Source organism: Octopus sinensis, linkage group LG2, assembly GCF_006345805.1.
Source record: "Octopus sinensis linkage group LG2, ASM634580v1, whole genome shotgun sequence".
Lineage (NCBI taxonomy): Eukaryota > Metazoa > Mollusca > Cephalopoda > Octopoda > Octopodidae > Octopus > Octopus sinensis.
Genome location: NC_042998.1, coordinates 94449575 through 94462762, shown reverse-complemented (window position 1 = coordinate 94462762; position 13188 = coordinate 94449575). Strand labels below are relative to the sequence as shown.

The following is a 13188-nucleotide window of genomic DNA, read 5'->3' as shown; positions in this document are numbered from 1 at the left end:
AGAACTGAAGTTGATTTGGTTGACCAAAGTCTTCAAGGTGGTGCCACAGCATGTCTATAGTTCAATATGGAACAAAAGATAAAATATACCATTGATAATGTGGTAAATGTGCAGAAATGATAGAACAATGACCATAGACAACATCATACTTAGTATTAGTTAACGCTTTCTGTGTTCTCTGGGTTCAAATACAATTGATGCTAACCTTGCCTTTTATCTACTTGGGCTTCATAAAGATTTACCAGTTCAATACCGAGATCAATTCTCTCAATATTCTTTTCTACTCTAAGCACAAGGCCTGAAATTTGGGGGGAGGCGGCCAGTCAATTAGATTGACCCTAGTATGCAACTGGCGGAATTTGAACTCAAAACGTAAAAACAAACAAAATACTAAGCATTCGCCCGGCATACTAATGTTTCTGCCAGCTCGCTGCCTTTCAATTCTTCAATATTACCATATTTGATGGCATAAAAGAAACAACCCAATTTCAATAGCTGTTCATTTTCAGGAAAAACAAAGATTTTAGTGCATTAACCCTTTAGCATTCAGATTAATCTATCAAATATAATGCCAATTTATTCATATTGTTTTGAATTAATCATGCATTATCTTGTAGCTTTGAGATTTCAATGATGTAATTGCTTATTTTTATGATGACATTGAAGGATAAGCATGAAAGGTTGAAGATGGTCAGTTGGAACATAAAACAATATTTTGGCCAGATATGACCAGTTTAAAGTTATGTTTGGTTATGTCACTGTTGTTACCAGAATTTATCTTAGTTTAATTACTGGTTATTATTTATGCAAATTAAACTAACTAAAGTGTCATAGCATGTAATATAGGCTCAAACTTTACTTGTAGGACCTGAGGCAATTTTTTTGAGGTTTATTTATTTTTTTTCTTTTGGAACGTGTCTTATAAGCCATCAAAAATGGTAACTCTGTAAGAAAGGTCATGGAAGAAACCACTGATAGTGTCTGATTTTCCATTTCTAGAGAACAGTTAAGCAAAGAAGTAGCAATATCTTCTCAGAAAAACTGCTAACCTATAGGGACCACCCAAGGATGAGCCAATGTACAATGCAGCAAGAATCTTATAGATAGAATATATTTTCCTAAACGAAATTCCAGTAAATTATTACTGAGTTGAAACAATATCAGTTACAAAAAATATTTCTTGGAATTGATATAGAAATAGAAAGTAAAAGTTAAAATTATGTAATTTTTAATTGAAGTGATAATATCAATTAAAAATTCTATAATTAATCTCAAGTTTTATTTTAGCTTACTTGATTATTATTTTTTGGCATCAATTGAAAACAAACGGCGAGATGTTATTAAGCACCATCAATTTGAAGTTAAACAAAATCCGTGCTAGTTAAGTAAAATAATGAAATGTCATTTAAAGTACAGACTAATTGGCATCGTTTAACGATGTAATAGACAATGAAATCTTCAGAAATAAACTAGACAAATAAGATGAACACAAATTATTGAACATATTTGATTAGATTTGTTGACTTAACTAAAATTGTTCAGTGTGAAATATATTGCGCTATTCATTCTCACATGAAAACTAGTAAAAATTTCTATTGCCTGTAGATTAAAAAAATATATTAATTGAAAATGTGGATTTTAAAGTTATGTTTATAGCACTGTTGCTACCAGAATTTGTCTGAGTTAATTCAATTATTGGTTATTATTTATGCAAATTAAACTAACTGATTTACTGAAGTTACAATATTTAGTAGTTATAAATAGTTACAAGATATATATCTAAGTGGACAGACAAAAGTATATGTATTGTCTATGAAGAGATCTGAACAAAGACTGATATCCAGTGAAACCATTGCCCAAGTGTATGCAGTTATATATCAAAATGATGGCTAAAACTTTAAATTGTTTATAATTATATACCTTAATGTACATGTTAAATTATGAAATACAGTTTGGTGCCATCAATAATTTTATAAATGACAATGTAACCAGCAAAACAAAAACTATGCAAATTGGACTAAACAATTTAGAGAAACCCTGATATTTAATAGCTATAAGGATGGTGTGTGATCTTCAAAAAGACCCAAACTAGGACATAAACCAGATCAAGCTAATTATCCGTTTGCTATCAACAGAGACAAAAAAATGACATTTGTTTCCATTAGCCCAAGTACATTCAGTTATTTGTCACAATAATAGGTAAAATACTCATATTGCTTATCAAAGTATATCTTAGTGCATAATTCAAAATATCACAACACACTATTTAGAATATCAATAATTAAATGATTGACACTACATAACCAGTGAAAACACTATTTGTGCAAATCAGATGAACCAGTTCAGTGAAGTCAGAATATTTAGTGACTATAAATAACAGTAAACATATTTCTATAGACAAAGGAAGACGTATAATTTCTGAAAATATCCCAAGGATTGAAATTAGATTAGGCCAACTTTTTTTTCTGTCCACAGAGATAAAAATAAAGACATTAGCATGCATTAACTGAGGGGTGCTCAAATAGGTTTAAGAACAAGTTTTAAAAATCTGTACTATTTGTAAAGGCATTCCTTAAAATATATTTCCTATCTGTAGTTTTCATAACAAGGAGCCAACAGTGAGAAATTTTACATATAAATTGTTTTGTAATGTATATATATATACACATTGCTTTGTAGTCTATGTATAAACTGCTTTGAAAATTGTTTAATATTTAAAATGGCCAAGGATTGTATCCGCAAAACTGTTTTCCAAAACAGGTTAAGAGGTATGCTTTGCAATCATATGAATCTGGATTCTATCCCTCAGCACAACACTGTAGGAAAGAGTCTTCTGCTGTAGTCTTGAGTTAATTTATATGCACAAAAAATCATTCTTACTGAATTTCATGGCTCAACAGTCAAATGAAAACAAATACAGATGAAATGTGTCCTTACATTCTGCTAAAAATCCCGATTCATCATTATGCACATCTATATCAATGTAAATGTAAATTTAATCCTTTGTGATTAACAAAAATCCATGGGGACAATCTTCAACTTTATTTGGCTAAGCATTAAAATGAAAGATAAATTTCTTGCTGGTTAAGATGAAAGTCTATCAAAGTCAGTCTATTTTTCTATGGAAGAAATTCAGAAACTCAGTACTGCAAACAAATGTAACATTTGCTGTACCCACTGAGAATGCGAGAGACAGGATATAAAGCAACAAACTTTTACATTATTAGGCATCATACAAGCTCAATCATTGATGGCTCTTTAATTTTTATTGCACCAAGACACCTCTTGACACCGACTCACCTGAAACTATTCCTCATTCTAAAATACAAACTTCCTGCTTTAAAGTGATTTAAATTAAAACCTATCAAAATTTCAAATTGCTCTAAACAGAGGCCTTTACGACAAAGTTATTTTACTAAATTCATTATTTTCAAAATTAACTAAAACAAAGGAAGCATATTTCAACAAAAATATGTTAACGAAATGGTTAAATAAGTAATAATTTTTTCCCCATATTTTCTCATGAAGCAGTTCACAATAGCTCAAGTGCATAGGGTAATAGACACAATGGATATAAAGTTTGTCAAATAAGACCAAATCTTATGACCAACACAATACATGGCTTTGCATGCTTCACTTCACATGACTGATGAGGCTAAGTGGTAAAGTACTGACTGATATATACAAAAAATCTCTCCATTAAGTGTAAATTTCCATCCATGTTGAGAAAAGAAACAAAAGCCTAGTGGGAATAATACCACTCAAAGGAACGGGAAAATAATTTCAAAAAATTAAGTTATTAATTTCACAAAAACTTTTTAAGGGAGAAAAAAATCTGATATATGTTGGTATAACAAGCCAACAGCTAGAGACAGTTAATCAGTAGGGTGGGCTTGCTTAATCAGTCAACTTATAGAAAAAGTAATGAAAATTTAAATAATCTAAAAGAAAAAAAAAAAGCAAGTTAAAGGAAATAACAAGTAGGCCAATAGCCTACCTGTTAAAGAGAAATACAGGTAAGTTAAACAGAAAGACATGCATGAAAATATTCTCCAATTTTTGAAACTTTTCCCAGTCTAATACAATCAAAGCATGTCTACAATTGTTACACTGCCTAACAGACAATGAATGTAATTTTCCTTTGAGAGTCATCAACAATTGCCACTAGGTTTTTGTTTGCTTTCTTCAACTTAGAAGAGAGACCTCGACTAACTTAGAAATCTTTGGTGTATGTCATTCAGTATGTCAGCCCTTAATTATCTTCATCAGAAGTTCTCAACTGGGATCCCTATAAGATTTTGTTGAAATGTATGTGCAATGAACTGGTTATACTACAATAAACAAGATATTTTAATAATTTTTTATATAATTCCTAGCAATATTTTAATACTAAAAATATAATGGGATTTTTTTAAACATAAAATATCTATGGAGGTCCGTCCATCCATGTAAAACAGAAATCAAAGGGGTCCAGGCAAAAAAATGGTTGAGAACTACTGATCATGTCGTTGGCTCACTTGAGTTATTTCTCTTTGCTCATTATCTTCCCCCCCCCCCTTAACAAAAACAACTCCTAGTTTTAGTGGTAAGGATATCTAGCCATACAAGCAAAAAATCATTATATTCACAAGAAAATCAATTTAAACACTGAAGGAAATTGAGAGAGAATGAAAAAGAAATTCATCTCAAACCTTTATAAATTGTCTCTTAAGTCAGTCTGCAAAACTTCATGTTGCCATTTTGAGTCGGAGACTTAATCTGCCAAAATCTTGAACAATTATTTACTCCTTCCTACAAGGAGTCATTTTGGTGTTCTGCTTTACATGAAAGATATATTAAATGATTATTTCAAATTCTCTGAGCAACCATTTCGACTGCTGCTTCATTATTTGCTATATTCTAAATATGAAAATGCTTAATAATGAGTTCAGATTCAGAAAGATTCCCAACTGAAAACCAAATGTAGAAGAACTGAATGCTTATCCATCACATAAGCATTTACAACAGATTCTCCACAAGTCAAAATGTTCACATCATTAACAATTCTTTGTTAGCTCTTTCTCATTAATGTTATATTTCTAACAGAGATCATCTCTACACACACTAAGTAGTACTCACCCCTTACGAAATCAAACCACACATTCCAAAATGTATCGAGATATTGATTTTATAAATGAACAACATATCTATAATCTTTTACAACACCAACAAAAGAACAATTATTTTACCATCTGAATGAATCAGTGTACAAGTAAAACTTGGTAAATTAAAAATTAATTGTTAAAAATGTAAAAGGATGGGATCACTGAAGAACTAACCAATGACAAGAATGACGATGGCAATATTAAAATGTATCCAAACTAATGCCAACATAAATTGATAGGCAAAATTTAGAAAAAAAAGGAAAAATAGGGTGTTAAATGATGGGTGTGTTGATAGGAGATAATTTATTAAAGGCGGGAATATATTTCAAGTCATGGCTTCATTGATTAATAATTTGAATTAACAGACTTTAAAATAGATTTAGAAACTAGGAGGTAAAGGAAATTGAAATTCTGGGGTTTATAAGTTTCCACATTTTAAAATAACCGCTAAAAATTGTAGATTAAAAAAAAAGACACATGGGAAAGTTAGAAGACATTTGAAGGCGGTCTTTTATAATTCTAGATTTTATGTAAAGTTGTTCAGAAAATTCTTACTATATATCTATGTTACAGAGTAAAAAGTAGCTATCAGCTGACTAAATAATTTATTCAAGTATTGGTAACTCAAATATGAAGCACAATGTAAAAGAATAAACAAAGAATTTTATATTCTTATCCAAAAAGTTTAAACAATTTATCATCAAACTTTATAGATTAAGAGATTCAGTTTAAAACTTTGCACTTTTGTTCAAAAGTTTCCAAACAATTTAAGAAGAGAGAAAAGAGGAAGACAACAATAACTCAATTATCACCACCACAACCATCACTAGTACTAATACTTCTACTTTATCAAACTCAACTGGTCTTATTTTTCGCGAATCGATTTCTGGAGGTGGGGGAAGATGAAGAAGAAGCAATGAGTTGCGGGAGGAGAAAAGAAGACCGGGAAATGAAGACAGATGTATGACGCCAAAGAAATGAGAGAACGGAGGAAAGACAGAGGAAGGAAATAGACTGCCAAGATTCCTTACATACACACAAATACACACACACGCGGATAGAGAGAGAGAAGGAAGGAACACACATACACATACAGACATCAGAGAAGAGCTTGCTTATTAGATTGAATTTCTTTAAGGAAGTTTTAACACACACAATCGAGAAGGCGGGAATACAAAAATCTTAAACAAACGCAGCACTTTTCGGTGACGTCCAACAATTTTAGATAAAAAAAAACCTGTCATTACAGAAACAATAGCACCAAATGAAAAACCCAACAGTACTTTGGTTGCCTTTACTTTAATTATATATTATTAACAAAGGAATTCTATGAAAATGAATAAATCATTCTTTACTCATATTATATATTGTAATACTATGAAATTCTCAAGAATTTTAATATGTCCTGAAATCTTTTTAATCTTCAAAGTTCACTTAAACTATTTTGAAGTTATGAACATGATGCCACCCTCGTTTTTTTTTGTTGTTTTTTGGGGGGCAGTGGATAGTTTTTTGGGGGTTTTTTGCGAATACTATTTAAACTAAACCATCATCGGGTTATAAATATAACAATAAAGACAATACACATAGAACTTGGTAAATTGGTGGTATAAAGAATTTGAATTAGGGTTTTTCACTTCTACTATGTTTTCCTATACGTGGTGGGTAAGATGATGAAACTACTTAATAAAATAATTATATATTGGCATTTAAGAATTGAAAATAAACAAGATGGGGGAGGGGGTATTTCAACAACACAATTACAGACAAAGAATGAAGCATGTCATTTGGGATATACAGATGTAAGGAGGGAATCAAAATTTGAAAGTTTAATTAACATGGGGCTTTGTTTAAACATGTAAATATTAAGCAATAAATAGATAGATAAATATGTATAGACACATAAATATCTAACTATAATCCTATCTATAAAACGAAACAATGATGCTATATACAAGGGGTGGATAGCTAGTTTTGTCTAGTAGACAACAAGGGGATTCGCGCACACTATCGAAATCGAACTCACTACATCAGTAATTCAAGCAAAAACATCAAGGTATTTAAAGGGAAGAGTTGTCAGATATAGGTAGGAATTGTGTTGATTGATTCAAGGTTCTTGTCTGACACAGGTGGGTATTTTTAAACTGACATGTAGGTGTGGGTTTAAAACACAAAAGAAACAGAAAATACGAATGAATAGACAATCTTTCTGAAAAATTAAAATAGTTATAGATTAAAAAATAAAAACAATAAAGTTGAAATATTAACAAGGAAATCTGACAAATTAACAACTTTAAAAAACAAATATCAACATCGTTTTTGAATATATGTTTCTATAAGAGTGTGTGTGTGTGTGTTTGAGTGTCTGCGTAGACGTGAGTAAAAAACCGGCTTCAGAGGAGGTGAATTGAAAGTATATGAAAATAATACAAGATTTGTTAAAATAGTAAAATAAATGAAAAAAATCAACACAAGTTAAGGATTAAATGACATAAATATTTGTCTCGTGGTAGTTTTCGTCGTTTAAATATGATTTCAACATCGTATAGACAGATGGTTCATTCATAACAATCTCCAGAGTAGTTAATTTATCATCAAACAGACGTAAATACATCGAGGGAATTGGCTTCGAAACATGAGAAGGTTTAAAGTTTGACAAATATATATATATACACAAATATATATATATATATACAACATTAAAAAAAACTTTGTCAGTATTAAAATATTGTAAACTTTACGATTCGAAGTTTTTAGCAATCGTATATTTAATTTGTTTCTTAACTTGTGCTAGTCACTTAAAGGGGTTGATGTACAATAAAAGACTTAGTGTGGATGGATAGTTGAACGTGTGTTGTCGCTTAACGAAAACAAGATAGATGTTATTATTATATATATAGGAAACAATAAGAATATTTTATATTCTACGTAACGTACATTTATATATATATATATATTAAAAAAATATATATATATATACATACATACATACACACACACACACATTTATATATATGTAAACTTACCGATCCAAGAGGCTTCTGCTAGATATTTTATCGGTGACAAGGAAAAATTAAAAATATATTTATACATGTATGTATATATTTACACATACATACACACATATATATATATGTCCAGGTTTGTGTATATAAATATAGATAAATATATATACTATATTGTTTTCATGTGTATGTATATACGTATATAACTCACTACAGGAACCAAGACGGGTTACACACTGTTATACATACTGACGTTAAGAATGTATACATGTGACAGGAGTAAAACTGTATATTTACAGACATACACAGAAGCGCGCGTGCGCAGATGTATACAGCGATACATGTGTGTGCGTGTGTGCCGGGTTGTTATGGAAAGCGGTGTGTTAGTAGCCAAGGCATAACCACGATTCTGATGTGACCTTCAGTTCATCGCAGCGCACATACACTTGCTCATATATACACACATATACATACATAATCTCATATATATATATATATATATTATATATATATATATATAATATATATATATATATATAGTTATATACAGAGCTATATGTATATATATATATATATCTATATATGTATTGACACACGCACAGTCATAGATATGTATACGCAACTGTTAAAATTTAGCGGTAGTGGAATAACAAATTATTATTTGTCTATATATGTATATATAAATCATATATTATATAATTTTTTTTTTGTTCAGAAAACTCCATGTATTTTCATAAAATACGAAAAGAGTTATTTTAACAGTGGAAAATGCCGTCTTTTGACGAAAAGATAGAATACAGAGGTGGCGGCTCTAGAGCAGCGGAGGAAGGAGGACAGACATACATATAGACGTAGAGCTGTGTATATGTATATATATATATATAGTTATATTTATATATATATATATATATATATATACACACTCACTACATTTACTGACTATACTGTACAGCTATTCAGTACTAAATAAGACTTAGAATATAGGTAAAGGCAGTGAGAGGAGACCAACTTTTATATTATAGTCTATCTTTCTTTCTGTCTCATTCACTCGACAGTCTTACCACTGCTTCCACCACCACTACCCTCCTTAAACGGACTTGTTCAGCCGACTACTCACGGAAACAAACGAATACTACCGAACATTCGGCCGGACAGATGGCTGCGTTGATAGTTTACTTTACCCCGGCTAAACCTTTTTTTTTCTCTTAAATTTTTATTTATTGTTTTTTTAATAAAGCATCTTATAAACTTTTTCTTCTGTTTACAGAGTTTTCATATGTTTCTGATGATAATGAAAAGAAATAAATTTTATGTTTTACGTTTTGGTTTTTAAAATGAAACCCTTTCTAATGGTTTTTCTTATTTCAATTTGTCTTTCTTTCCTCACCTTAGCAGAAAGAAAAGTTGCACTTGTTTTTGGTTTTCTTTTCTCTTTTCTGACTCACTTTAAATACGCAGCTCAGATCTAGTTTTTTTTTTTTTTTTTTGTGGGGAGGGATTTTTATTTACTTTTTTATTCAACAATTAGTTTCTTTTTAAAATTTACTTTTATTTTAAACTCGGATTTAAATTTCTTTGGTAGAATTGTAAAATAATTGACAGATTAGAAAAAAAATAAATGGTAATTTCATAAATAGAAAAAATGTAAAAACCTAGCGGTTCAGCAAATAAACTGATAGAATAAGAACCAGGCTTTAAAAATACTGGAATCGATTTTTACGACTGAAACCTTTCCAAGGTGGTGCCCCAGCATGACCAGAGCCAATGACTAAAACAAGTAAAAAAGAAAAAGAAAAGAATAACACGCAAAAAAGTTCTGGTCAGCTTTAAAAAATAGGAATAAATAAAAATAAAAATGAAACAATCAGGGAATAATTGAAGGGTTACTGTGAGATGGGAGTGAGGGTTCTTCTAGACAGAAATATATTCTGACCAATGGCCTCACTTTAGATCAAGGACAGGTCTTCAGCCCTCCTCCACCCGCTTATATTTTTATTATCACTTTTATTCTTGAAATATTTTTATTTTCATTAATTCCAAATATCATCACCAACCTAAATATTAACCATATATTTTTCTTTTCCTAGTTTTTCTTTTACTTTCTCTTTTTATTCAGATCCTTTATATTCATTTCCATTTCCCTTCCCCCTATCTTTATCTATCTATCTATTCATGCCTCCTCTCCATAATTCTCTGACCTTTATCTACTCTCTTTTCCAATTATTCGTCCCTGTCCTCTTCTTCGTTCTGTCTTCCACATTGATTCATTGACTACTCTTCCCGTTTTCATATTTTTATTTCTTTATCTTTCATTCGTTCATTCCTTTACTTCAAATTTTCCTCGTTCCATCCGTATTCCATACTTATTTTCTTTTTCTCATTTCATTCCTTCTCTCAATCTCTCGTTTTGATATTTTACTATTGCTTTTCTTCTTTTCTCCCTTTTATCTTATTTTCTTCTTTCGTTTTCTCTGTTGCATTTGACTTTTTACCTTTTCTTTATTTTTAATTTTTCATTCTATTAAATCCGCCCCTTCATTATTTGGCTTCTTCTCAATTCTTTCTCTCTCATTCTTATATATATATCTTTCTCTTTACCCATTTCCCCTCTCTCTCTACCTTTTGTCTTTTCCTCTCCGTGTATCTTTCTCTTACTCTTACTCTCACTTCCTCCCTTTTCCACAAGCAACTCGTCTTTCTACTCTCACAAATATGTCTGACGTCACTGACAGGCAGTCATATTCACTTCCTTTATAATCAGGAATACGGACGAGTCCAAAATTAAAATAGGGACGTCAGTTCAACATTCACCTAAATATTTTAAATAGAAAATTAAAATTTTCTCAGAAAATGTAAATTCTTTAACAGTTAATATTACTAATAGAGAAACAAAACTACAATCCATATATTTTAAGTTTTAATTATCTATGTAAGGGTCTTAAATTTCAAAAAACATAGCAGAAACATTTTTTACCTCTCATCCTGTCTATTCCATTTTCTATCTTTTGTCACATTACTTCGACTATGTGGTCAAAGGTCATGCGATTTAAGCTATTGTTTATTACCACGTGCAATAGGCTAGTCGTATCATTTATAAAAACAAGGAAATATTTCTACGAATGTGTTTTAAAATTTGTCTCCAAAAATATTATTAAAACTTGGTTCGTTGAAATTACAGAGAAAACCATTTGGGAATAAAATAATTTTCATTTCTGTAAAATAATTTTCTAGTTGTTTCAAGCAATATTACTTCGTTTCTGTCACTAACAAAGAAGCAATATTTTTCCTTTACTCAATGATAATAAATTTAGTGTTTATTTCTTCTTCCCTGTTGAAAAGAAAAACCATGGAATCTTAGAAGGATGTGAGAAAAGTGATGGAAAAATCTGAGTTGAAGATAGTAAGAGCATAGTGAGCGTGAGAAAGAAAAGCGGACAAATATAGCTGCAGTTATATTTGTATCAGATCGACGCAGCGGGATGTTTTCTCCTTGAAGGAAGGAAGAATTGATGGAAGAAAACATGAACACGTACAATTAGTACAGCGCTGAAAATTCGCGCCATATCTTTTCTAACACCATACCGTTTGTTAATGTTATAAGAATCTGGTGTGTGGGTGGATGGGTTATTCAAACTTATTTTTCATTTCATATACCGATGGAATAATTTTATTAATTGTTAAACAATCCATTATTATTGCCATTAATGTAGTGTCATAATTACTGCTTTGTTTTTTTTTTCTTATTCCTATTTTGTTACGCTGGTAAAGAACCTATTTGATTCCACACATAATCCACAAACTACCAAATAACCTGTAATGTATTTCCTAGATGATGAGGAGACTAGCACTAGATTTGAAACCACGATCTTTTAAGATTTTTATATACATATTTTTCCCAACAAGTTTGTAGGCTTACGCCTAAAAAATTCTGTTCATTTTCTTCTTTTTATTACGCGAAGAAATATATTTTCTCATGTTTAGATATTTTAATTCCATCAGACTTACTGCTTAAAGTTTTAAGTGCTTTCATTCTAAAATTATAAAATATTGTTCTTGCTTTTGTTTTTCTTTTTTGTCACTTATTGAGAAAATAAAAGCTATACATTCGTCACACAAGTACTACACTTAATTCTGCATGAACTATGCAGTTTCAGCAGGAGGCATTGCAATGAATTAAGAGAACATCGGTGCAGGTATAGCTATGTGGTTATAATGTTCACTTTGTATTTATGTGATTCCGGGTTTGATTTCATAATGCGGCACTTTGGGCTATCGTCTTCTACAAGAATTTCTTGTTTCTAAATGCTTTGTGTGTGAATATTTGATAAATTAAAATTGTACAGGCGCCTGTCATGACTGTATGTGTGTACATCGTATAAAGGTCCATACGCGCGCGTACGTATGTATTTACACTTTCGTGTACGTGTTTTTGTTCTTTTTTATTCTATTTCCATACACAAAGTTGTGCATGGATTTCTTTTTTCAAAACAGCATTATTTTACTGCTCTTCCTGTCGCCAACTATAGCCTATTTTCAAATAAAAGGTTTTTGTTATATATACATATATATATATATATATATATATATATATATATATATATATATATTATATATATATATATATATATATATATATATAGATATATATATATATATATATGTATGTACATATATATATATATATATATTATATATATATATATATATATATAATATATATATATATATATATGTACATATATATATATATATGTATGTACATATATATATATATATATTATATATATATATATAATATATATATATATAATATATATATATATCTATATATATATATATATGTACATATATATATATATATATATATATATACATATATATATATATATATATATATATATATATATATATATATATATATATATATATATATATATGTACATATATATATATATATATATGTATGTACATATATATATATATATATATATATATATATATGTACATATATATATATATATATATATATATATATATGT

The 13188-nt window shown here is 29.6% G+C and overlaps 1 protein-coding gene across 4 annotated transcripts in view; it reads right to left on the bottom strand.

Annotated features, from left to right (window-relative positions):
* LOC115232317 (cysteine/serine-rich nuclear protein 3-like) overlaps positions 1–8646 on the bottom strand; it is a 181350-nt gene extending 172704 nt beyond the window's left edge. For all 4 annotated transcript variants that reach the window (XM_029802143.2, XM_036515515.1, XM_036515524.1 and 1 more), the window contains exon 1: positions 8171–8646. The gene's annotated coding sequence lies outside the window, so the exon portion shown is untranslated. The remainder of the gene's footprint in view (positions 1–8170) is intronic.
* Between the last annotated feature and the right edge of the window lie 4542 nt (positions 8647–13188).